Here is a 26,852-nt window from a genome sequence, read left to right on the forward strand (position 1 = left end):
GCCTAATGAGCACAGAGCATAAGTGGCAGCCCTTTTTCCCGTCCCGAATACAGTGCTTTCGTCCTCAATATTAGGCCAGCATGATGTGCCTCATCAATTATTAGTTTTAGGTCGGAGAGATTATTGCCTCGATCAAAAAACGCCACCACGAAAAACGCGCGTACAACATTCGCGCTAAGCGTTGAGTCTATCAGGATTTTGTGTTCGTCGGCTTTGTTTTATTACTCCCGATTGCGCAGTTTTAAGATCTCCAAATGGAGCGAATCAGTTCACTGCGCGAGATAATCATACCAGTTTAAAATGAACTGGTGAACGAAAGTATCGTGACACAGGGTAGACCATAACTCACAACTCATACATGAACCAATTAGTGGTATGTGCCTTAATATTGGCACCTGAATCAATTTTCTTTCATCAGAAACTCGTCAAAAAAAAAAAGGACGACAATTGCCAAGGAATAATAGCGCACTCGATTTTTAAATTTCCGAGGCTGTTTCGGGGCCCTTAAAAGGACACTTAGTGCAAACTCGGACACAACGCAGACACAAACGCGAACGCCGCTAACTGAAAACGCGTATAGCAGCGGATAAACACTGGAGAACAAAGTTCACCCAGCTTCGCCCTAGTTGTTCCAAAGATAAAAAAAAAGTTCGTTTTTCTTCAGTTTTCTATTTATTTCCTCCTGTCTGTTTTGGTCAAGGAAAAAATGTATAGAATTAGATATCTTAAAGAGAATAAAAGAACTTGAAAAGCTGTTTTGTGTTTTTATCAAAACTAAAGATTTAGACACATTAGCTACGTATGAGAAAGTACAAATAAACTCGCTTGTTTAATAACAAGCACGTGCCACGTTCTACAAATATATGTTTACTGGCATAACGCATGATTCCAAAAACTTCTAGAAAAAAATGAAGGACCTTAAGGGCAAGGACGATAAATCGGTTATATCGTAGCTCATGATAGACGGTAAACCATGCTCAAATGCACCACTTGCTATTAGGTTCAATGAACACTTCCTTAGAGTTGGTGATTCTGGGACTGCTGTCAAGCACAATAGGAATCAGACTTTTCGCGTAACTACCAACATTTTATCGTCTGTTTTTCTGGTTCCCATATCCGAATCTCAAATGTACAAACTATTGAAAAATTAAAAAATAACTGTGCATTTGGCGTGGATGACTTAAAACCTCAGCCTAATAAAGCAGTTGCTCATATCATAAGTAAGCCGCAGTCGCATATCACTGATGCAATTCTTAGTTCAGGTATTTTTCCTGATGAACTCAAGATCGCGAAAGTATTTGTCATGTTTAAAGGCGGTAATGAAAATGGCCTTAATAACTATAGACCTATTTCATTATATATCCATACTCTCTAAACGTTTCGAGCAGGTTAAAAACCTGTGAATTTTGAATTACATATTACAAGAGAATGTGATCGTACAACAACAGTAAGGCTTCCAAAAGAAAAAAAATCTGCTGAAACAGCGCTGCTAGTTATTGAATAAAAATACTTTATGATTTCGAACATTAATTATTTACCTTAGAAATTTTTCTCGTCTTCAGGAAATCATTTGATTCGGTTAAACACTATATTTTATAATTGAAACTCCCTCCATACGGAATTAGAGGAAAGGCTCCAGATCTTATTAAAAGCTATCTAAGTAACCGACAGCAGTACACCAGTCTCGGTGACAATAAATCTAACATAGGTTACATCACTTGTGGCGCCCCACAAGAATTAATCTTAGGGCCTTTGCTTTCCTGAATTCACATCAATGTTGTACCTAATATACCACAAACACCCGATGTAGTTCTACACTCTGATGATACCAATATATTCTTCGCTGGCAACTCCCTACATCGCCTTGAACAACAAGAAAATGTGGCTGATACATACATCTATCAGAATCGCTTGGCAGTAATATATTACAACTAAACACCTAGAAAGCTCAATATTTTTTTTATTCCGACCACTCAACAAAACTATCGCAAGCGAGCCTACAATATCATTTGTAGGACGAAAAATTGAACGTGTCACAGCGCATAAATTTCTTGTTTTTTTTTTTTCAAGAACGCTTAGATTGGTCATTACACTCCAACTTTCTTCGTACCAAGACTTTCATATTCACGGCTACCATCTGCAAATTGCGACAATTTCTCCTTCTGTGGTTAAAAAAACAACTATATTGCTCAATTGTTCACTGACATCTCCAATACTGTCTTCTTGTATGGGGGAATATACATCTAAGGCAAACACTGATTAAATTCACATCTTACAAAAAAAAGCTGTATGACTAATATCAGGGGGGTATCATTCAGCCATCACACGACGTCTTTCTTCAAGGAACACCACATACTAATGATAACCAACATCATGAAACAAAAATTGGCTATGCCTATTTATAAACAGGTACGATATGATCGTTCAAGGTTTTATCAAAAGCATTTACCGAGAGATCATGGGCACAATTTACGGCATAGGGCTATACATATGAAAAACCACGTACCAACAACAGCACACTAAAACTCTCGTGCCCAATTTCGCATTTTAAATGCAAAGCATTTCTTAGCGGACTTCGGTGACTTTCAGCGTATCTATCTATCTATCTATCTATCTATCTATCTATCTATCTATCTATCTATCTATCTATCTATCTATCTATCTACATAGCCTCCTTCGACTTTCAGCTCTCCTGGCCATTTCGATAACGACATCGATACTAAATTGATATGGCATAACATGGCTGTACGAAGAATATATATGACTAGTCATAACATTAAAATTATGATATGTATGTCATGAATGCCATGATTTATATTTCATGGTCTTGCAGCTCTTGCGATGGTTTCGTTCACATGACATGTAAAATGGAATGGTATGACATGATTGCATGGTGAACACAAGCAACAGATAATAACATGAAAATCATGACATGCGCGTCATGTAACAACATGACTACATGCCACGCTCATGATGCACTCGCGGCCGCTTTGCTAGCTTCAGTTATACCAAATTTGGTATTACGGGTCGTGAATGGATGATGAAGGTAAGATACTGTTGCAAACATGATAAACATGTGATACGTGTCACGTAACCACATGACTACATGCTACGCTCACCGTGCGCTCGCGGCCGTTTCGCTAGCTTCACATGTACCAAACTCGGTAATATGCGGACGGACGACATAGGTAAATGACACATTCAAACATGATAATCACGACATGCGTGTGTAATGACATGACTACATGCCACACTCATGATGTGCTCGTGGTCGTTTCGCTAGTTTCTGATATGCTGTATATGGTATTACGTGACGACAATGAATGACGAAAGTATGTGACTAGGGCAAACATTATACTCATGATATGCGTGTCATGTGACATCATAACTACATGCCCAAGTGAAGGTGCCAATACATTTCGACGTGACGTGATGCGCGGCTCGCCGGCGTTCATTTTGTTGCGTCACGTCTGCGTTGCCACGCTAGGCCACGCTGCGTTATACTCGCAGGCGCGCGCCGTGCTGTGTTGGTTTGATGTATGCGCGTTTCAGCACGTCCAGCGTTCCTCCGTCACGAAAAGAGGGGAACGCAGCGTTGTCTGGGTAACGCATCGGTACGAAATACAGCATGTCGCATTCCGCACCGGTTGCCGTCTGACCACGACGACGGGCGCTAGTCGCACCGGTCGCGCATGCATGGCGTCAGACTATAGAGTGCTCGCGTTTTGATAACGTAGCGTCGCTCTACCAACCATGCGCGCGCATCAACGCTACATAGCAGTATATTGGGCCCTACATGATGCGCTCACATCCGATTTGCTAGCTCCACATATACCAAATTTGGCGTTACGTAGCGTGAACGGGGGCCCCGCCACGGTGCTCTAGTGGCTAAAGTACTCGGCGGCTGACCCGCAGGTCGCGGGATCAAATCCCGGCTGTGGCGGCTTCATTTCCGATAGAGGCGAAAATGTTGTAGGCCCGTGTACTCAGACTTGGGTGCACGTTAAAGAACCCCAGGTGGTCCAAATTTCTGGAGCCCTCCAATACGGCGTCTTACATAATTATATAGCGGTTTTGAGACGTTAAACCCCACAAATCAATCAATCATGTGGCGTCAATGGGTGACGAAATATATGAAAGGTGCAAACATGATAATACCGACGCGCGCGTCATGTAAGAATATGACAACATACCAGGCTCATAGCGTGCTCACGGCCGTTTCACTAGCTCCACATGTACTAAATTTGGTACCATGTGACATGAATAGATGACGAAAGTAAGCGACACACAAAACAAGATAATCACGACACAGAAGTCAAGTATGGCATCATTTACCTCCACCTCGTAACGTTGTGCTGATATTACAGATAATATCAACCTGTCTCATTCGTGCTTCGCATATCAGTGATTCGCACTGCACGTGGGATCTGCCATTTTTTGTGAACGAACACTCGACTCTAGCTACTCATATTGACAATACTGGCTCATACGGCAACTTAAAAAGGAAGATACGGGCTTACTTGCTGTCTATGCAAACATAATCATCGTCGTAATCATTTTTTTCATAGTCTTTTTGTACTTTTTAATAAAATTTTATGCTTAGTGTTTTATGTATCCTAAAGTGAATCACATTAGCGCTTGAGTATATTTCATAAGCTGTTTTTCATTAGTTGTTCCCGTAATTGTTCTCATTAGTTGTTCTCAAAAGTAGCATCGCCTGTGCTGTAGGCGCATTAAACAGGCTGCTATGTTTACTACCAACAAGTGTGAAGCACTATATCTACAACGCACTTATACATTCCCGTTTAACGTACTGTGTTCTAGTTTGATCGACTAAAACCCAGTAGAATTTAGGGTCACTTCAAGTGCTTCAAAACCGTGCGCTACGTGCATTAGAAAAGTTAGGACGTATGATAAGCCCCCAAAAATAATATTCCAAAAATGAAATATTAGAAGAGCTCAATATTATGCGGCAATATAAATCTGACAAACATTCCTTTCAGAACAAGTACAGTGTGAAAACGACAGGCTACAAATTCAGATATATATCTGTATTTATACCACATAGCAGAACAAATTACGGAGAACAAGAACTTGCTGTTCAAATTCCTAACCTCCTCAATGACTATACCTTTACTATAGATCTCCTCAAATCTTGAATTAAAAAGCAAGCGTATGAAAAAACAATAAAGAATTATTATTTTCAGAGGACTAATGCAACTAAAAAGTTAGTATAATTCTGTACGAATGTTATGTATTGTTGATTTTCTTTTTTTCTTCCACATGTGGATTGCGAGCCCTACAAGTTGTTCCTAGTTTTTTTTTTGTGTGTATGTAGAGGAGTACAATGCCATTTTCTTTTTCTGTTCGAGAGTTCTGCACGCATTTTTTCGGTAAAATGGTACTGATGTTTTCTTCTCTTATTTGCTATATGACTGTGTATTATTGCTCAGAAGTGTAGAATTTGATTTTTATGTACCCTTTTATATTTGTGAATGTCTTTCTGCTGCCACTGCTGTATGGGTGGCTCGGCCCAGTCAGGCAATGTTTGCCTTTTGCCGTGCCTCCTTGGACAATTTTGTAATTGTTTTAAATAACTAATAAAAAAGAAGAATGTCATTACTTTAGCGAATTTCTCTCATATATATTTTTTTTATCTTCGCACAGATGTGACTTGCATGTAGCAACACATTTATGGTTAATTTTACGCTGAGCGTTGCGTTATTTGCTGGATTTTGAATTTACAAAAGGCAGGCGCTTTGTCAGGCTTTAATGCCTTTTCGCCGGTCTCTTAGGCAAAAAGACAATTTGTACATCTCCTTCTTTTATTGTACCGCTTTTTTTTGCTAAAAATAAACTTCAACTTTAATTTCAACTTCAATTCTTTTTCGTTTTTTTTCGGTTTTTTCTAGTATTCGGTTCTACTGATTTCTTTCTTTCACTTTCTACTTGTATCTCCTTCTTTCTCTTTATTGCTTTTTATGTTTACCTTCCCTTTTTATACGTAGTTCTCCTTCTGCTACTCTAAGCGACAGCAGCATACGACAACGTTTGGTCTTCTTGGCCCTCATTGAGCTCAGCAATTGATATAACCAAGGAGCTTGAAGAACATAAGGAAGAAGACTTCACTTTGGCGTGAGTGCTTGCTCAATATGCTATAGATGGCTATGCTATGCGCGGTTTCGCCTGCGTATTGCGAATTTACGACTTTCTACAATGAGAGCATGCGACAGCCCCACCCTCTTAAGTGCTTCGACATTTATTGTAGGTGCGCGTTTCCATACGAGAAGCGATTTATATCATTAGGTTTTTTGTGATGACTAACGTGATAGATAATTGCTAACTCATTTGAATTCACTCATTTCTGTCTGTTTTCACATCATGTATTTACAATACCTGCAACCTAGATCAGCTATGAGTTGTTTGTCATTGGCTCTACCTTATATTTGTTTATTTATTTGAAAGAGAAAGACCCAACCCCTGAAGACCCATCGTCGTTATGTCTTCCTTAATAGGATGTGTACAGTCTATTTCAACACACTATACTCAATTACGTAAAAAATCGGTGAGCTGTGATGCTTGCTTTTGACCACAGCGATGCGCGGAACCCGCCAGTACACTATCAGCATCAGAAGAAAGTGGACGAAAGTTACGAAAACAGACACGAGTGCAGTCTTAACTTGCATTTGAAAAGTTTCCTAGATGTTTGAGAACGATGCAGGGAACGAGTACCGGCTTCCACAGGTGGATTATACGGGTGGCCGCATCAAGAGCCCGTTTCGATGGCATACTCGTTGAGAGTTTATGCTCGGCCTCCCATATGCAGACCCAGGAGCAGATGTCCGGATGCTGCATTCGTTGCGTTGAAGCGCATTCAGTCCTTCACATTAGTATCGAAAGTAGTGAAAGCTTCAGCACATGAGCGTAACGTTGCGCAAGGAGAACCGGAAAATGGGGGTGCGCTGGTCGCCCAACTTCACCTGAACACCTGTGGGCTCGAATAGCCAATGCACTAGGCGGACACATTGAGAACAACTCCACAGCCATAAAAATTGAAATATAAGCATGCGAAGAACTGCGACCAAGGTATGGAGCATCAGGGGGATTGGTGTTGGAGTAAGTGATTTTTATGGCCGGTAGGCGCATACACTCGTGAATTTTTGTTTTGTTTTTAATGAACGCACTAAGAAAAAGTAAAAGAAAGAGGAGCATTGCCAAGATTTTGAGAGAAGCCAGAGGAGGTAGCACCCTAAACGGAGGCATGCTATGTGAGTTTTCTCTTAGCTTTTACCGCTCTGTTGTTGAAGCGCATTCCGTTCTCTAATTGAGTCAAGAGCTCGGAGAACTTCCCCTATTGAAAAAAAAAACAGCGTTTTCAGTATCCCCCAATGCGTTTCAGCGCGCTGGGTGACGCTGGAAACGCTGTAAAGTGTGTCCTAGTGTAGTAGAGTGCGCTGGGAGACACTGCGACACACTATACAGCCAGTGTCAGACAGTGCGCTAAAACACACTGGGCCACACTGTACAGCGTAGCCCAGTGTCTTAAAACGCACTGGGAGGCACTGGGACACACTGTACATCGTGGCCAGTGTCGCCCAGTGTGCTGAAAGGCACTGCACCACAGTGTACAGCGTAGCCCAGTGTCTTAAAGCGCGCTGAGAGGCACTGGTCACGCTGTACAGTCTCTACCGCACACTGATAATATTAGCGGCACATTGGCAGGAACTAGGCGCGATCGGCGCACTTTTTGCAAGACTTGTTATTAAATCACGACATCTTGAGCGTAAAATTTACCAAATATGATAGTATTCCCGTCTACGTGCTACACATAGCTTCATTTTCATTAGGCAATGAATGCAAGTACGCTAAAACATTCATATGTTGATCGCGAGGGTCAGGGGCACTGCCAGGATTTTACTGGGGGTGGGGGAGACAAACGACAATTTTGTTCCTGAAGGGGGGCAGGGAGCACAGAATTTATGCGTCGTGTGTTACCTCTACTTGCTCCTGGTGGTGGGGGGGATGCAAGAATTTGGGAGAAAAGGGTTCCAGCCCACCCATGGATGCCTCCCTTGGCGCGGGTGCGCTTTTTTTGAAGTTTGATTGAGTTTTGTCAATGTATTACATAAATGGCATCGGTAGAACTGAGAATTCGCAACAAAAAATGCCACTAGTATCAGTCTGATGATCCAGGCCAACCTACTCTAGCAGTGAATCGTTGCGGATTGTACCGTAAAAAGTCGCACGTCCCCGGCAGCAGTTATCCGCTGCAATGCCCAATCTTGTTGTTTTTAGCTTCCGATTTGTGTAATCGAAGGTGAAAATATGACCATTCATGGGTCATTCAAGATCAAAACTACATTGTAACAATTATTAGACTCTTCCTAACGGAATATCTGCGATATTCACAGCAATTGTGGCACAAGAGGTACGACCCTATGCTTAGTGGTCGTTTCGGCTAGAGTAAACTGCTGCGGCTGTCGTTCGGGGAACCTAAACGAGGAGGGCAGATAATACTTCCAAACTATCGAGGGACGAAATGTACAGTGTTCAGTGAGCAGTTCAGATGAACGCTGTTTTATACATAGGTATGACTAACCGCATAGCGAGTCACTACGATTGCCGTAACAGACCTGCAGCTACGTTAACAAGCTTTGCGGCAAAACATGCTAGAGGGATGTGATCCAAGGCAACCCGCAAAGAATAAACTAACAATCACAAGTATGGCGCGAGCACGAAGACACTAAACACTGCGTATGTAAACAAAAAATTCAAAATATTGGATACCTGAATTACTTTTAGGATGAACAAAAATGAAGCACTTTCCGTGTTTCAGGTGTGGAGTAGTGGGCAGCGTGTCTGGCTCAGAAAATGTGAGGTGTTAAGGTAATAAATTGGACTCAGGCTCACTCGAGTTTTTTTTATTTTTTGACTGCGTGCGTGTTTCAGCCTTAATTACGATGTGCGCATGACTGCAAATTCCAAACACAATTTAAAAGCCAGATTTTGGCCGATAATGGGTGTCCCAGTGTGCAGCGCCAACGTGCCTCGTACAGCGTAGCACTGACCCAGTGTCAGAGCCACACTGGACACTGGTCCAGTAATCAGGTATGGCGCTGGGCCAGTGCCACTGGTTTTTGCGATAGGGTCGTGGCGTCAAAATCACGTTGAAAAGGAAAAACCAGGCAGAGAGAGGGTGCGCCGTAGGCTTAGGTGCCGCCAGTCACTTGCATGGACCCCAGTGCGTCCATACTCGCATGGACACAGCGAGTAGAGTTTTCCCGGTGGAGTGAATATTTGTTGTATTGATTTCCCATTTGGTTAAAAATGAAATACTAATGTTGGCGCACCGACACCATTGCTTGGTGACGCACGGCTCAAGACGGGTAGCGTCCGTTATTAATTAGTATTTCTAACCTTTTTGTCTTGTCTTGAATTCTATTTTTCTTCTTCTTCAGTTTTCCTATTAAGAGGGCTTCATGTGCACGTATCTGGTAGCAGCTTCAAAATAGAAACAAAGAAATACTCGCTGGCCGCGTATATATAATAAGCACCTGCTTAAGCTTATATCTGGGAGAGACAGGTATAGTACGGTTTGTTTATGCAAACTAAATCACCAGAAGCATTAAAAACATTGAAGTATTACAGGGACTACGTCAATAAACAAATAAAGGTTCCTAAGAACCACCATTGCTGTATTCGCTGCAAATCAACTGCAGAACGCCCTAATGAAATATGCTTGTCGCATGTTTTCATAACTGGAACTGCAGCTGGGCTTAAAAGCAATCGTAATCCTAGAACAAGGCAACGAAATAACAAGGCTTCATTCTCATAACGTGTTAATTACTTTGTTTTTTACCCCTGGTCAAGCATGTGATGGTATTGTCATGGGGCCATGGCGTGGACGAAGACAGCATACTGTAGATCGACGACGGAACTGTTTATATTGGCCAAGCGTGAGGCCAACAAACGAAAAGTAAGATTAGAGCAATACACGCTGGCACCGATGGCAGCGAACAGAGCGTCGGCAATCGATCAACTGACAAGTGGTGAAGCACGTTGGCACTTACACCCGAGCCGTCGAATATTCCAGCGTTATCGTTAGCAGCCGCGTAGCTTCCATAATAATGTATATTGTTTGCGAAAGCGGAGGGGATAATCTTAACAAAATAATCTACTGAAGTCCTGAAGCTTCTCGTGTACTCCAGGCATGGTTTGCGCTGAAAATATGTATAGTATAATGGGCGATAAAAAAAATGTTGTGGAAGGAACATACCGTTGAAACAAGTATCGTCCCTATGCTTTGAAGGAAGATGAAAGTACAATAAAAATATCGATATGTGGGGTTTAACGCCCCGAAATCACCATAAGATTATGAGAGACGCCATAGTGGAGGGCTCCGGAAATTGGGACTACTTTTGTGTACTTGGACTACCGCAGACAAATACGAGCTTCATTTGTACCGTCCTACGCTTAGGGGTAGGCCTCCCATGTGATATGACAGAAAGGAGACTAATGAATAAATTTAGGCGCACACAGAAAAAAGCCGAAATATTCCTATAGTCAACCAGCTGAAGATTATAAGCCTTGTAATCGAGAACAAAGTTACAAATGGGGAAACCTTTCAAAATTCAGAAGCGAACGTAACAAACACCATAAGAATAATCAAACGAATTACTAGCAAGCACCAGGGTATGATGGCAGAGAGTATCGCACGGCTGCTATACAATCTTTTGTAATCAGTCAGACCACATACATAACAGAGTTGCATAACTGGTTTGCAGCTGAAAAGACCTAAATTAACAACTTGATAAAAATGTACAAACCAGTCCTAGGGATTCGCAACAGTACGAGCACTGTCCTTTTATTAACGCTAGGACTGCACAACACATTGCGGAAGTCATAAAACTACAGCAAAGGTCTCAGGCGGAACGACTAAGAAAAACTTCTACTGGACAAAATATACTACGCTAGCTAGGAATGAATTACCACAATCAAAAAGAAGAAATGAGGATGATCACAAGGAACATTCGTGAGAAACTCTTATTACCTAGCATACCCATGAACAATCATTTATGATACAACAAGGGTAGACGCACGAGTAGAGCAGAAAAAATGATCCAGAGCTACGGGTCGGATGACAGAGCCACCTTCGAAGACGCGGCTGAATACCTAAACAGAAACAGCCACGTGGCGGTAGCCGTAGATTGCAACTAAGAGTTCGTTACCGGCGTTTCAGTTAATACCAAGTTTTCTGAGGCAGCAGAGGCAGTAGCCGTTGCACTAGCTCTGCTATCCTCGAATGGTCAATACATTATTAGTGATTCAGAGGTGGTCATTTGATGTTGCGCTAAGGACTGGATCGCCCCAGAAGCGTGGCACATCACGAGTGTAAACAAAGCAATTTCCTCTATTGTAGAAAGGAATAAGAGACAACTGCCCTGGTTCCAAGCACACACAGCTCCAGACATTGCCGCAGTCAACCCACTACAGCCTTGCGCAAATAGTGCGAGGCTCGAGGTCTTGCTAGCCGAGCATACCAAGGAGTGACTTCTATCGGTCAGGGAAACGTTGAGGAAGAGATATGGAGAGCAAAATTCATTAACTTCCTTAACTGATATCACACAATACTATCATATGCAGTGGCGAATTTATCCTCCATCAGACGCTAAACTCAACAAAGCAGAGTTCATTGCTTGGAGGCGATTCCAGACAGAAAGATATGGCAAATAAAGACATTCGTACATGCCATGTACGATTGATGGATAGATACGTGGAGCTTACCGTCCCAAAACCACCTTATGATTATGAGAGACGCCGTAGTGGAGGGCTCCGGAAATTTCTACAAGCTGCGGTTCTTGAACATGCGCCCAAATCTTACCACACGAGCCTTCAGCATTTCCGCCTCCATCGAAAATACAGCCGCCGCAGCCGGGATTCTATCCCACGACCTGCGGGTCCGCAGCCGAGTACCTTAGCCACTAGACCACTGCGGTGGTGCACCATGCCATATACTAGAGCGACACATGCAAGCTATGCAAGTCTGGTAAAGCCACGCTTCCACACATGTTGTGGGGATTTTCAGAATACCAAGATCATGTGGCGGTCTCTACGAAAGGTCTGCACGCTGTGTTCGGCCACGCTGCAAAGCTCACAACTCACAGATTAATTTTGGCCCGTCCCGCGTACCCTAGAGGCAGCGCGAGCAACACCTACAAGCGGCCGTCTAGGCAGCTCCAAGCCCGGGCATTCAATTCGCCGGATTTTAAGTAGTTATTTCATCATCATCTACAATACTGCACAATGATATCGATTTGGGTTCAGAGTACAATCCTCAGAGGTCAAACCATTCGTATACCCTGATGATATTGCGTTATGTATTACTTCTTATGAAGGTAATGAAGAATCACTAAAAGTTTATAAATCTTTCGCCAAAGTTACAGGAAGCCACATATACTGTGGTAAATGCTTCGGCGTTTGGCATGGATCTTGGCCTTGACACCCGGAATATTTCGCAGCCAGTAAATCGACAAAAATGCCAGTAAAATGTCTGAGCGTTCCACTCGAGTCATACAAAAGTACTGATTTATATTGAAAACAACAAACGCAAGAAACAAAATATAAAGAAAACTGGGGGAAAGTGCCATATTTGACCATGTTTGCAAGAGCTACCGTATGCAACTGGTTTTTTGTGTCTAAGCTATGAACGGGATGCAAGTGCTTCACTGTTCCCGGGTCAATGTGCCAAAATACATGTGGGTTGTTTGCAATTTTATTTTGAAACCTAACTGGGAAAGGTGAACTCGTACCAATTTGTTTAGACGGGTGAAGATTGGAGGCGTCGGCTAGACCATTTCTTTAACAAGCAAATAGTAAAAGGATTTTTTTCCGTGAGACAAGAGATCATTTGCTGCTTACAGTGTGTCAATTAGGACTAGGTAGACTGTTGCCTGAGCTTGTTCTGAGCACTCAATTTATGACAAGGACTGTGCAAGGCTACGAGGAGAAAGGTGCGGCTAGCGTTCCGTATTTGTGTGCATTTTTCGACTGACTATCTGTTGTCTGTTTGAAAAAAAAAGGCTTTACAAAAATGAAAGGCGCAGTGTACATAGTACACTGTGCCTTCCACTGTACAGAGTGCAATATATAGCATGTAAGGGTCAAAATGTACTTAAATGAGTAAAATGTTGCTGGTAGCTCCAATTGCGAAAACGTTCTTTTTCAAATCACACACCGCAACACTTCCTGTTAGAATCATCCTACAGAAGCGTAGTTTTTATATGCCATAGGGGTGTGACTGTACCATTTGTAACAAACCGAAAGCAATCGAGCACGTTTCCTTACACTGTAGGGAAGGAATATACTTTTGGGATATCTTACACAGAACAATTGGAAAGAATTGCTGGTAGGGCCTCATAAAATTAGGTATTTGACCATACAGAACGATGATGAATCAACTTTTGATTTATACATGATAACTGCCTTGCACTGTAACTAAGTGTTCCGACGAAATAAGAACAGGTGAATGTGTTCCTTTATGTTAGACAGGGTAGAAGTTCTACTGAACACGAAATAAGTTTGAGGCGTGGTGTCCTTTATGAATGCTTGACGGCCGTAGTAATTTTTGTTGCGTATTGTAATAGATTCATTTTATTTCCCTGTGTGTGCAGTTCTACCAGAAATAAACAAAATACGTGCCCTTGTGGTAGAGCATCCGCTTGCCACGCAAACGACCCGTGTCCAATCCAAAATCTGACCCAGCATTTTTATTATATATTTTATTTCCTTCATGCTGATTTTTTCGCCATGCATTAGATTATGATTTTTCAATCACAACCAGCGAGCCTGACGAAGAAACAGACGCAGGAATTTCAGCGAAGCAAGTTTTTTAACTCTATCGAATTAAAACTGTATCAATGTTTGTACTCTGGTGCTAAAGAGCTGTGCGATATATTCATGAGATTGCTTTTTGCTACCATGTGTTAATGTGTCTAATTAGGGGCGAAGCACCTTAAGGTGTGGGTCTGTTATCTCCTGTATGTATGCATGTATGTAGTAACCAACTCACTGCATATCCACGGAGTGAATGATGATGAGTGGGGCGAAGCTCCGGAGGGTTTTATCAGAAAACTGTGAATTATCCTCTGGCCGCGTCCGTCCATCGTCTCTTTTTGAGCACGGATGGGCAGATGGACGGCCGCACCAATGGACGGATGGAAGGGCACACGAATGAAAGGAAGGATGGACGCACGGTCGAACGAATGGACGCACAGACAGGCGCACGGTTGCACGCACAGGCAGATGCACCGACAAATGGACCGACGGAAGCATGGAAGCACGCACGGATGCACGGAGGAATGGACGGAAGCGAAGACGAATAAATGAACGCACAGACTGACGCACAGACTGACGGACGGATAGATGGACGGATAGACGCACAGATTGACGGACGGATATACGGACGGATGGACGCCCGGGCGGAAACTAGGACGGACGCATGAACGCACAAACGAATGGACGCACAAACGAACGCACGAACGGACGGAAGCGTAGATGAACTGACGGGTGCTTAGTCCTTCGCATCATCATTCACTCTGTGAATATGCTGTGATTTTTGTCCTGGTTTTCATCACTACGCCTACGTTTTATTTTTATTTTAAATGTTTCCACAATAAACCTGTTTGTTAATTCTGACCGTGGTAGCTTACTGTTTTTTTACCTCAACTCAACATGTCCGGTAACGTCAACTTGAAACATCGCGTTTAAATTTGTAGTATACGAGACGGAGTGATTTATGAAGAGCATCTCACGCCAGGTTATAGCTACGGTGCTCTGCAGAATCATTAAAATTTGTTCGTTGATACAATTATATATGCGTTTTGTTCCACAGTTATCATATTAATGGCCATTTTGTCCCTCTTGAAGGTTATTTTAATGATAATGCCTAAGGGTGGAGGAAAAATGCAACAATAACAGCATGTCAATTTTTTGCAGGTCAATATAGTACTAAGATGAGCAATTAAGCAAAGAAATGAAAGTTTGAAAAATACTGTAATAATTCTAGAATTCTAAAATAACTCTATAACAACAGTGATACACGAAAACAATGCTTGAGATTCTTCCGCTTTTTTATGGGTACCAACGAAAGCTGTGGTTTCGCTGCAACTTTCTTCCAGTACGTTTGCATAGGCTTTATTGACACTTTTATTCCGCAGTGCCTGCATAACTGCTGCTATCTCTGTGAAGGCTATAGAGCTGGATGTATGCCCAGCATTCCTCTTTAACCTTAAGGTTGGTGAATGTGATCTATTGTTGAGTAGCCTAGACGAAATCCGGCTACGTAGATCAGTTGTCGGAATTGTACAAGATGCGGCCGTTGTTGGCGAGATCTGATTTAATGACCATGAAATAGGAAAAGGTCTCAAATTTGCCTAAACTTGAGGCGCAAACGGCAGAAGCTGATACGAAAGAAACCAATAAATAAGCTACCACTGTAAAACTGCAGAAATTCAGAGCCGCACTTCGAAACTTATATTCGCCTCTGACGGAGCAAACCGGCCTTAGCTCGTGGCTATAGATACACTGAAGAAAAGTAACGAATGGAGGCAATCATGTGCGGGCCGTTAGCGAAACGTTTCCCGTAGGGTGCAGCCTGGGGACTGCGTGTATAAGACCGCTAAAATAGAGATGATGTAACACAAGCCAAATTTCAGAAAATGGGTTTGGTTTCCGGGGCATGGAGGCTAGATTTTGATAGGTATACGGTTTGCACGAAGTTCCTTCATATTTCAGTTTCGGTTTCAGTTTCAGTTTATTTAGCAATATTTTGCAGCAATCATGTTAAATTACAGTGATTCAATGTTTTCACACATGGCAATAGTCAACACAAAACAAAATGTAAATCAGATTAAAAAGTGAGAAAGATGCAAGGACAGGAATTCAAAGCTACGCGATATATGAAGTAAGATTAGCTATGCGCAGTTTCCTGGTTAAGGAAGTCTGACAATGATATCACTGCTGTGAAAAGTACGCGCCCTGCAGCAATTACGAAAACTGTCGTGTGTTTCATATCGGTCGCATCTATACTCACGCTGAGGTAGGCCGATAATTCGAGTGCTGAGATAAGATTGAGGCAGCCAGAGAGTTATCTGGCACGTGGCATCTGATAATTCTTCTTTCGGTACATACAGCATGTAGGCAAGGCCACTAATGCTCTTCTGAGTACTCGTATGTATTGATAACATATCGATTGTCATGCCATCACTAGCAGAAACCAAGGGAGTGTGCCAGCAAACAGTTGGTTTCGAAAGGAGACAGAATGGATATCAAAGTTTGTGAAGGGAAAGAAACCACGCGCAAGTGTTCGAACATTTAGCAACCCTTATAATGGTGTCCCTTCAAAAGATGTACGCCACGATTGATTGATATATTGGGTTTAACGTCCCAAAACCACTATATAATTATGAGAGACGCCAAAGTGGATGGCTCCGGAAATTTCGACCACCTGGGGTTCTTTAACGCGCACCCAAATCTGAGTACACGGGCCTACAACACTTCCGCCTCCATAGGAAATGCAGCCATCGCAGCAGGGGGTTGGATCCCGCGACCTGCGGGTGAGCAGCCGAGTAACTTAGCCGCTAGACCACCGTGGCGGGGGCAAGTACGCCATGACAACGACCATTTAACGAAACTTACGGACTACATTTGCGAAAAGTTTGTCATCACATTTTACTTGCAGCAAAAAAAGTCAAGATGAAGATACATTGTAGCCGGAACGGTGACAGAGCATTGAAAGACATGAGCGGCAATTTACACAGAAAAGTATTCTTGCCACATTTACCAGGGGCAGATGTATATGAACAGAAAAACGCCTGACGGTGCACTGCTTCGGAAAAAAAGGGCACTTCATTAGCTTTTTCTTTAACACAGCGCAACTGTTCACAACGAAAGATTATAACTCACACCGCAATCTGAGCCGCCACCCGTAGGTTAAAAAATATGCAGGAGCGTTGAGCATTAGAAAGCGAATTCCACAAACCGTCGCTCTATGTCTTGGAAAGCACATCTGAACTACGGCGTGCTATCGACGATCTCAAGTGAAATACTAGGTTAGTTAAGCAATAATACTTCAATGGAACATTGTCTGACTTAAAAAATAACAACCCTAATCGGCTTTGGAACTTTTTAGCGAACGCCTCGCGGCAAAACTACACCGCACACCAGAGGAAAATTTGGCATTTGCTGGTAAATTTACCCAGCACTTTCATACAGTGCTGACTAAATATAATGACACACTTCCATATTTTCCACCTACATCATTTCCTTTTACTGAGTCATTGATGATAAGCGACTCCGGAATATTCAGTTATCTACTTGCTCTTGATGTGAAGAAAGCGAAGGGTCCGGATGGTATCTCAAAATAGTTTTTAGAGATGTACGCCGAGTGCAACAGCAAATATATTGGTCTTAATCTCCGCAAATGACTTTCGACATGAGACCTACCTGAAGACTGGAAGATCGCAAAAAAGTGCTGAATCAGAAGTCAGAAGACGCTAATGTACCTGCCAATTACAGACCAATCTCACTTACCAGCACATCATGTAAAATTTTGGAACATATGACACTTTAGCATTTAACTACACATTTCGAAGAAACCGTTCTGGTAGATTTTATGCGGGGCTTGAGAAAAGGCCTATCGATAGCCACTCAGATAACACATGTAGCTCAAGATCTCGCGTTAGGTATTGACAACTAGAATCATGCTGGTCTACTCTTAATAGATTTCAGTAAAGCACTTGACAGTGTATGTCATACCATAGTAATTGGCAAAATTACCTCTATCATTGGTGATGAACCTATCACCGCATTGATAAAGAGCTTCTTGTCAAATTGATCACAATTTGTCATTGTCGAAAACTTCTCATCTGCTCCTGTGCCTGTGACTTCGGAGGTCCCACACGGCTGAGCATTGGGCCCACTGTTATTCTTCATTTTTATAAATCAAGTGGCAAGTAACATTGACTGCAAAATTAAACTCTTTGCAGATGACAACATAATATTATAAAAAATAGAGAAGATCAAGTGCTGCTGATACCATATTATCGGAAAACACTGAATGGTGTGATGCATGGCAAATGACCCTCGATACAAACAAAACAGTCTGCATGACAGTAACACGCAAGAAGTGCTCGTCACTCTTCCCATACGAACTTAACGGTTACCTCGTAACTAGAGTGGAACAGCACTAGTACCTCGGCATAACAATAACGTCAGACCTTGAGTGCACATGGCACATTAACAATGTCACTTTTGAAGCAGGGAAGACAGTCTTTTTTCTTAAAAGGTGTTTCCTACTGGCACCAACTAACGTGAAACTTTTGGATTATATGACATTTATTACACCTGTTCTTGAATATTCTAACATCGTATGGTTTCCACACAATAAACTCATACATGTAAATTGCAAGGCATTCAGAGGAAGCCAAGTGGATTTATTCATAAGAAATGCCGGAGCAGTGACTCGCCTGTTTTTCTACTGACACAGTCAGGGATTTCAACTTTAGCTATTTGAGCGAAAGTAGCTCGTCTGAAATTTCTCTTTCAGATAATGCACAAACACCTAAAACTGGATGCTTCAAAACGCATTACCTTTCATCAGTCAAGCATTTCCCGCCATAATCACTCATACAAACTGACGGAGTTTATTTGCCATAAAAGAAAACCTTTGGGTTTTCCTTTTTTTCCGTGAGTTGTTGATGAGCGGAATAGCCAAGATTGATACATAACTAACACCGTATCACAGTCAGTTTTCGCTACGTTGTTAGGAGAAGCTATACGCATTTAGTAAATAGTCTGTGTAATAACGCTTTTCAATGTATAAAATTCAATAAAGCTCATTAAAGTTCATTATCTGAAGCAACTTTGTGCTGATGTTTGTTCAACTTCCACTTTTCTGAACCAAACCTAACTCTTATTTTCTATGTCTTTTTAGTCGCATACTTCAATTTGTTGCAGAATGCTGTTGCATATTTTATTCAAATATTAGTGTGCTAGATTTCAGTTTAACTGTATTTCAGTTTATTGCAATTGTTTATTTTATGTTCACAAGAAAAATTGTACGGTATTTGTTTATATCCTTTGTAATAAAGCTTTTATTTGTGTAACGATACGCCCACCTGCTATACTCTCAACATGAGACTGGAAGTATTGCAATTTAATAAATAAATAAATAAATAAATAAATAGGCCCCTGTCGTCCACTTTCTTTCAGACTGATATGATGCTAGCATTCTTCAAACTTCTGGTACTCTCCTTGTCAGAAGGCACTTCTGAAACATGGTGGAAAGTTTTTCTAACAAAATCTATCCTCCGTCTTTCAGCGAATCTGATGTTAAATTATTCTCACCGGCTGGTTCGCCTCTTAGAATTCTCTCCAAGGCTTTCCTGACTTCTGTAATTTCTAGTGGGATGAATGTTTTCTGGGTTGCTGCAAGTTTTTAATTTATGGTCGTGGTTGTCCCGGCTACTGTAAAGATCTCTGTCAAACTCTTCTGCTACTTTAACTATCATAACGTCATGCGAAAGCATTCCAAAGAAAAGGAGGTAAGAGCGCGTGGGAGGAGCTATTTGTTCTGGGGCTGGCCACCCTGTTTCAGCGCTGCGCTACGCATGTGACTTTTCACGTTGTATATAAATTCATTCCATCGTTACAGTTTTGGTGGACGTGTGGGGTACGTAACACTGGATGACCAAACTCTACCACCTACCATCCTCTCGACGGAGTAAAAGGTGGGCTGTAATGCCACTGGGAGACGTTGCCATAAACGACGCAGAGAGATCTGACGGTGGTTGCGAAGGAGTCGCGTCAGAGACTACTCGTCAAAGACAGGACAGCTTCACAGCTTTTTGGGAGCCGCGTACATTCACAGAAAAGGGAATGAGGACGTTGATGACTGGCTGATGCACTATCAGAGCCGTCTGAATTAACAAAACTCTTTTGCACAACTCACTCGCGTTGTTCTGTACGCCGCACATCCTACAACACTGTAACGATAGAATGGATTTATTTATTATCTGAAAACTTAGTATGAGAGCTCTGGCACCTAGAACACACATAACAATAAGACCCACTCACAAAGGAGGAGCAATTGTAGTCCTTAATACAACGAACTACTTCCAAGAAGCATACCGCCAAGTAGACCACTCATCATTTTACAAATGCCTCCCAGGTGATCCGACAGATGAATAAAAACGTATCGTGTCAACAGAACTAAAGAAACTGTTGGGCGCAGAAAAGATAACCAACCCTGACGGCAAACTAATGCGACCAGCATTTCTACATCATTCCAAAAAATCATAAGCCTTGTAACAAAGTTATACCAATCATATCAGCATAAGTACTATGATTGAACACATAACAGGTTACGTGGGCAAATTAATAGGCCACATTCCATGCATTCTCGCGTCGTGCATAAAAGGCACCATATATTTTCGTCGAGACATTGCAAGTCTGTGTGTGCCAAAAAAAACTCGTACTTTACTCTTAATGTGTCCTAATTGTATACCATTTCTCACTATGAAGTCATAGCTTCCTTACAAAATATGTACAAAGACCATAGACAACCTGACACCCCATATTTCTCTGCCATCGCAACTTTGACGAGGATGGTCCTAAAATAAATTCATTTGAACTTATCTTAGAGTATTTTTTTGACAAATTAGAGGAACTGCAAAGGTCACCAAAATGCCACATAATTATGCCAACATATTTACAAGAAAGCTAGAAGCCGAATTTCGTGCACAAAGTTTCTTAAACCTACTCCTATACAGAAGATACATAGACGACAAATATCCTTATTTAGACCCACAGCGAGGATGAACTTCTCAGCTTTGTCGACACTTACAACGCTCTACGTCCAAAATACGCTCACACATCTACTCACAAGGACCCGTAAATTTTTTTGATGTCCCATAACGATAGAAGCAGACAAACTTTTACAACAATATATCGCAAACCAATGGATCGACAAAATACCCCCATTACCACACTGATCACCCGCACCACTGTAAAAACAGTGTTGCGTACAGCCAGGTTCACCGGTTTAGGAGAATCTGCTTAAGAGACGCTGATTTTAACTCGAGCTCACAGAGGCTAGATCTTATGCTCGATAGACAAGAATACTCCTTACTTGTAATTGATGACGCCATTCAGAAAGCTAGGTAGCTGAAGCGTGATGATTTACAATTTTTTTCTTTTCTTTGTTTCTTTCGTTTTTCTGACGTACCCTCTCTTCTTTAAGATTGTATAAAGCTGAGCCCCAACAACTTCCCCCTCATTCCTGATGAAGGCTAGACTCTTGCTGAAATGTCAAAATAAACCACGTTGTGACTGCTCACGGAGGATCTACTACACAACTGGCAGCTACGCTACGGCCACTCAACCACCATGCCTGCCTAAATATATATATATATATATATATATATATATATATATATATATATATATATATATATATATATATATATATATATATAGTATAACTCATCCTTTGATGAAGGGAGGACCTCTCCTGAAACTGTTGGGAAATAAATATATTTATCCTTGTTGACAACGCTCCCGTTGTGCCATATCCCATACCTTCACGAAGACTAACTGGCCCATTGAATTATTACTTCCATATATATATATATATATATATATATATATATATATATATATATATATATATATATATATATATTGTAACGGAGAGAAAAGAGACAACACCCGATCCTGGGCCAGCTGTTCTTATTCTGTCTTCGTCCTTCTCTTCTTTGCTCTAGCTACCTGCGCGCCGAAGTTCCAGCGTCTTTCTTGGTCATGACACTCGGCCATGACTGCGTGCGCGCGGAGCTGGCGACAAAGTTTCTGGTGGGCAGGCTTAGCTGCATCGTGGTGGTCAGCCCGGAACACAATGCAAGATGGAGCGACGGTCTGGGGAAAGCGTCTCTGGTGGACTGCACTGGCTGCGTCGAGCCGGTCACTCTTTTGCACGCCACGACGTCTCTAGAAAAAGTGCTGTGGACTCAGGCGGCCGGCACTGGCTGCCCATTGCGGCTGACGCTCTAGGCCATGCTGCGATTTGGTCCGGGTATCTGCCAGAAGTAGATCTGGTGATAGATACTGCCTGCATCTCGGAGGTCGGCCTCGACCACGCCGGAACTGGGTGCCGGAGTGTGCCACAAGTCTATCGGGAGGTCGAGACTGGCTGCATTGTTGTGGTTGATCTTGTCCAAGGTTCGACGTGTTCGGAAGACTTAGTGAAAACAGTTCTGGCGGGTGGCATTAACTTCCTCGCCTGGGCCGGACCCGTCTAGGCTGTGACTTGGCACGCTGAGACTGTATTTGTTGCCTTGGTTGGCCACAGTGTCGTTGTTGACGTTGGGCATTGGCATTCGCTCGCACATTGGTCGATGAAGACTCGGGGGTACGAAACTAGTTGTACCTCGGTGGTCTGTCTTCACGACGCTGTAACATTGTGTAGAGATTTGGTGGGCGACAGTGGGTGTGTTGGAGCAGTCGTTGCTTGCCGAGTAGACATTTATGTCGTCTGAGTGGGGTGGTATGGTTTTTATGCGCATTTGAATGCCGAGCCGAAAAATGCTTGCGCAACAGAGGGTGAGTGTGAGTGCTCACCGGCCACTGGACACAATCATGATGCAACGCTGCCCGCAGCTTCCTTGCTGTTATCGCTCTTGTTTTGACCGAGCTGGTCATGGCCTGAACAATGAGAGGCGATTTTCATGGTGACGAACTCATGGGGGTCTGCGCGACGTTCATGTTGTACGTTGGGAGTCAGAATGGCGTGCTTGTCGTCGTCGGCAAGATCGTACATCACGTTGCCAGAAAGGCAGATGCTGGCTCTCTCTGCCTTGAACGCATCGATGTAGCTCACACGCTCGGCCAATGGCTGCTGATGTGGTACACACTGGTCCAAGATGGTCTCCTTGCTATCCGCGGTGGTCGTCAGGTTGAACTGGGTGGTGCAAGGGAGATTGGAGAGTGCCCAGCCGAAGGCAGCTATGAGCTTGGAGCTTCACTCCACCCAGGACTGCTGCTTGAAGCCTTCATACCAGTGCCACGCCGCTGCACCTTCCCGAAGACGGTCTTAGGCCACATACCATTTCTGATTCTCTGTTCAGGCCGCACGCATTGCTAGCGCGTTGACGGTTGCCACCCAGCTGTCGGCGTCGCTCCGGACCACGTGGAATGCCGGTAGTTCACAGACGGCTGGTCATTGTGGGGTGGCAGGTGGCAACGCAGAGATCACCGACGTGAAGCAGTCGAGCTGGTGTAAGAGCTCGATGAGAGAAGACCGAAGCTGCCTGTGTTGGTCCGCTGTACTTGCCTTAAGGTCGTACGAGGCAGCTGCATCCAACCCTGCGTTAATGTCACACAATGCTGGCAACATTGTAGGAGCTCGCTCGACGATCAACGCTGTCAGTTCGTTAGTCTCGACGCGGAGTAGCGCGATGGTACGCTGCAGGTCCGCGGTGCTATCGGGCGCTAAGCCTGAAGAGTCAGTGGTCGTGGTCGTTGAGTAAGATGCAATTGCGGCACTCACCCAGGTGAGGTCGACGAGCAGGGAAGCCTGGACGGCGTTCCGTGGCGTCTCGTTTGTTGAAAGAGTACCGCAACGCGAATGTAGGCCATGGTAAACGTGAGCGGCATTCCTAAGGGACAGGAGCCGGTGCGAATCCCTGCCGTGAAACGGTGGCAGGGTTTCAATCAGGCCATGGCCTTGAACCACAGGGGAGACCTGGACGCCGTCCACTCGTGGTTTGATGGGTAGCTGAAGCGGCGGGTGGGACCCCATTGCCAAGGAAGCGTGAATGGCGTGCCTCGATGGAGAAGCCCGCACTGCCGACGAATCACGAAGACACGTACCGGTGGCTTCTCGCAGAGGGTTCACTTGTCGGCTCTCGCTGACGGCAGAATCCATAGCCAAGGACGCGTGGACGGCGTTCCTTGTGAAATGATACCAGTAACGGGTACTGCAGCCGCTGAGGAGGCCTTGACGCTGTCGCCGAACGGTGGTGGCAGTGGCGGCAGGTGAACAGCTGCCAAGGAGGCCTTGACGCCGTCCTCAAGCAGCGCTTATCGCAGCTGTCCTTGATGACGAAGGCGGGACGTAAGCCTTCTTCTCCGTCGACTGCGCCATTGTAACGGAGAGAAAAGGGACAACACCCGATCCTAGGCCAGCTGTTCTTATTTTGTCTTCGTCCTTCTCTTCTTTGCTCTAGCTACCCGCGCGGCGAAGTACCAGCGTCTTACTTGGTCATGACACTACATATATATATATATACATATATATATATATATATATAGGATAACAGAATAGAAAGTTGGGCGAGTTGGTGTATATTCACATTAAAGAAAAGCGGCGCACAAAAAGACGGAGACAAAGAAGAGAACCACAACGAGTCACCAACAACAACCATTAACAAGTCACGTGATGCTTGCGTAAGCCAGACCTCGGTTACATTGCACAAGAAAGAGTTCACGTTTATTGATGAGCGTATCACTTAATCTCGTTGTACCTCACTTGTCATGCGCGGCTATTACTTTTTAAATTCTTGTTGCTCGGATTAAACTTTCAGTTGTGAGTGCAGCGCTGTGTGTGGTTCTCTTCTTTGTCTCCGTCTTTTTGTGCGCCGTTTTTCTTTTAATATATATATATAGGATATGGCACGACGGCAGCGTTGTCAACAAGGATAAATATATTGTTGCGAGTGACTGTTTATTTACAGATGAGGTGAAAAGACGTTGTGAAATAGCAGCGTACTTCTGGGACAGGCCAAGAACGCTTCCACCCAACCACACAGTCCAGGCGCAACCACACAGTCCAGGCGCAGCTCCACTACTCTTTTTCTTCTTCCGCGTCCCGTAGGCTCGCGCATCTTCGTTTCATTTCCCCCGGCGGCAGACGAAGCTCGCCGAGCGAGTTAAATAGGCCTATGATGGTACTGTTTGAGGCGGGCTACGTGAACAACTTGCGTAGTGCGCGAACGCCGGTTATTGGCTGTGACTCGGGCGACAACGTAATTCACGTCACTGAGACGAGTGACTATCACGAATGGGCCGGAATAGTTCGCTAGAAACTTCCGGTACAATCCTTTTCTACGAACAGGAGTCCACAGCCACACGTAGTCACCAGGAGAAAACTCTACGGGGATATGCTTGGCATCGTAGCGACTCTTGCTGTGTTCTTGCGAAGACAATGTTCGAAGGCGCGCTAGTTGACGTGCTTCTTCAGCGCGACACAACGTCTGAACAATGGACAGATCTTCCTGATGCGAGAAAGGTAATAGAGTGTCCAGAAAACTTTGTGGATTTCGTGCGTAAAGCAGAAAGAAGGGTGAATGTCCAGTAACTTCATGCTTGGCGGTGTTATACGCGTAAGTAACAAACGGTAAGACGGCGTCCCAGTTCCTGTGGTCAGCATCAACGTACATCGATAACATATTCGTGAGAGTTCGATTTGTTCTCTCAGTGAGACCGTTAGTTTGCGGATGGTAAGGGGTGGAGTGGCGATAAGAGGAGTCACAGAGGCGCAAAATTTCTTCAACCACATCGGCCATAAATTGTCGTCCACGGTCACTGATGACAACCCGTGGAGCACCATGACGCAGTATGACCCGTTGCAACAGAAAAGAAGAAACAGCGGCTGCTGTGGCCGATGTCAGTGCGACCGTTTCCGTATAACGCGTTAAATAATCCACGCACACTATAACGTATCGGTGGCCCGATGGAGTCTTAGGAAGGGGTCCGAGCAAGTCAATGCCGACTTTTTCAAAAGGGGATGTCGGTGGAGGGATGGGCTGCAAATAACCCGCCGGGGCAGTGGTGGATGGCTTGTGGCGCTGACATATAGCGCAGCTGGTGACGTACTGTTTTGTGGTCTTCCACATTTTTGGCCAGTAGAACCTCTCACGTAGTCGATGCAGCGTACGTGTGAAACCGAGATGACCAGATGTTATGTCATCGTGCGCAGAACGAAGGACGACCTGGCCCAGGCTTTCCGGCACCACTAGAAGCAACGGGAGGCCATCGGCTGAATAGTTTCTTTTATACAGCAAGCCATTTGAAATTTTAAAGCGCTTGTCGACGGAGTTATGTGTAGCTTCGAGCAAAGGTTTCAGAGTAGGGTCGCGCTGCTGCTCACGTTTGAAGCTGCTGGTATCTGGGAAGTCGGACGAGACAGAAACTAAATAGTCATCAATGTCATTGTCGTCAGCATTGGTGTGCACTGAAGGAAGGCGGGATAAGCAGTCGGCATCTGTGTGATATCGTCCGCTCTTATAGGTAACAGAAAAGCTGTACTCTTGGAGGCGCAACGCCCAACGAGCCAGCCGGCCAGACGGGTCACGAAGTCCCACAAGCCAGCATAGTGAGTGGTGATCGGTCACTATTGTGAACTCGCGGCCATGTAGATACGGTCGGAACTTCTGAATGGCGAAGACGACTGCTAAGCACTCGAGCTCGGTGACGGTGTAGTTCGTCTCTGCTCTGGTCAGTGTCCGACTGGCATATGCTACGACGTGCTGGCGACTGTTGCAGAGTTGGACCAGCACAGCACCAACACCTAGCCCACTAGCATCAGTATGAAGTTCAGTCAAAGCATCAGGATCAAAATGCTTTAGGATGGGTCCTGAAGTCAAATTAAACTTCAGCTGTTGAAATGCAGCCTCACATTTATCATCCCACAAGTACGGTGTGTCTTTATGAAGAAGGGACGTCAGTGGGGAGGCAAGTTGTGCGAAGTTCTTAATAAATCGGCGGAAATATGAGCACAGACCCAGAAAACTTCGCAG

The 26,852-nt window shown here is 43.8% G+C and overlaps 1 protein-coding gene across 1 annotated transcript in view; it reads right to left on the reverse strand.

Annotated features, from left to right (window-relative positions):
• Nucleotides 1-26,852, reverse strand: part of LOC119172550 (putative defense protein 1) — a 114,569-nt gene that overhangs the window by 74,833 nt on the left and 12,884 nt on the right. The gene's annotated exons all lie outside the window — the stretch shown is intronic.

This window comes from Rhipicephalus microplus, chromosome 4, assembly GCF_043290135.1.
Source record: "Rhipicephalus microplus isolate Deutch F79 chromosome 4, USDA_Rmic, whole genome shotgun sequence".
In the NCBI taxonomy this organism is placed as follows: domain Eukaryota; kingdom Metazoa; phylum Arthropoda; class Arachnida; order Ixodida; family Ixodidae; genus Rhipicephalus; species Rhipicephalus microplus.